Raw genomic sequence first — 1016 nt, forward strand, 5'->3', positions numbered from 1 at the left:
GGGGGTGGCCGCGGGGCCCAGACGGGGACAGACGGGGCTGGCCCGATCCTCCCCGCGGCTTTGGGGGGGCCCCACGCCCAGACGGCCCCGAGGGASCGGGCGGGGTGACACCGAACCCGCCGGGGCTGCGGGAGCCTGGGGGGGACCCCGAGACCGGGACAGGCGGCGCGGGGGTGGCGGTGCCAGGGGAGGAGGGGACGGAGGTGACACCGGGGGGGCCACAGCCACTCTTGGGGGTGTCACAGCCACTCTTGGGGGTGTCACAGTCACTCTCGGGGGGGGTCACAGCCCCGTGGGGGTGTCACAGCCCTGTGGGGGTGTCGCAGCCACTCTTGGGGGTGTCACAGCCCCCATGGGGATGTCACAGGCACTTTTGGGGGTGTCACAGCCCTGTGGGGGTGTCACAGCCACTCTTGGGGGTGTCACAGCCCCGTGGGGGTGTCACAGTCACTTTTGGGGGTGTCACAGCCCCCATGGGGGTGTCACAATCACTCTTGGGGGAGTCACAGCCCCCATGGGGGTGTCACAGAGTGTCACAGTCACTCTTGGGGGGGTCACAGCCCTGTGGGGGTATCGCAGGGTGTCACAGCACCCACGGGATGTCACAGCCACTCATGGGGGTGTCCCAGTCCCCAAAGGGTGGTCACAGCCCCCCCGGGGGTGTCACAGGGGTGTCCCAGGGTGTCCCAGTCCCCAAAGGGTGGTCACAGCCCCCCCGGGGGTGTCACAGGGGTGTCACAGGGGTGTCACAGGGTGTCACAGTCCCCCCGGGGGTGTCACAGGGTGTCACAGTCCCCCCGGGGGTGTCGCAGGGTGTCCCAGTCCCCAAAGGGTGGTCCCAGCACCCACAGGGGTGTCACAGAGTGTCACAGCCCCCCCGGGGGTGTCACAGGGGTGTCACAGGGTGTCACAGTCCCCCCGGGGTGTCACAGGGTGTCCCAGTGCCCCCGGGGGTGTCACAGGGGTGTCACAGGGTGTCCCAGTCCCCCCGGGGGTGTCACAGGGGTGTCCCAGCC

Source organism: Malurus melanocephalus, unplaced genomic scaffold (genome assembly GCF_030028575.1).
Source record: "Malurus melanocephalus ecotype Western Australia unplaced genomic scaffold, MMel_1.1 scaffold_3071, whole genome shotgun sequence".
Classification (NCBI taxonomy): Eukaryota; Metazoa; Chordata; class Aves; order Passeriformes; family Maluridae; genus Malurus; species Malurus melanocephalus.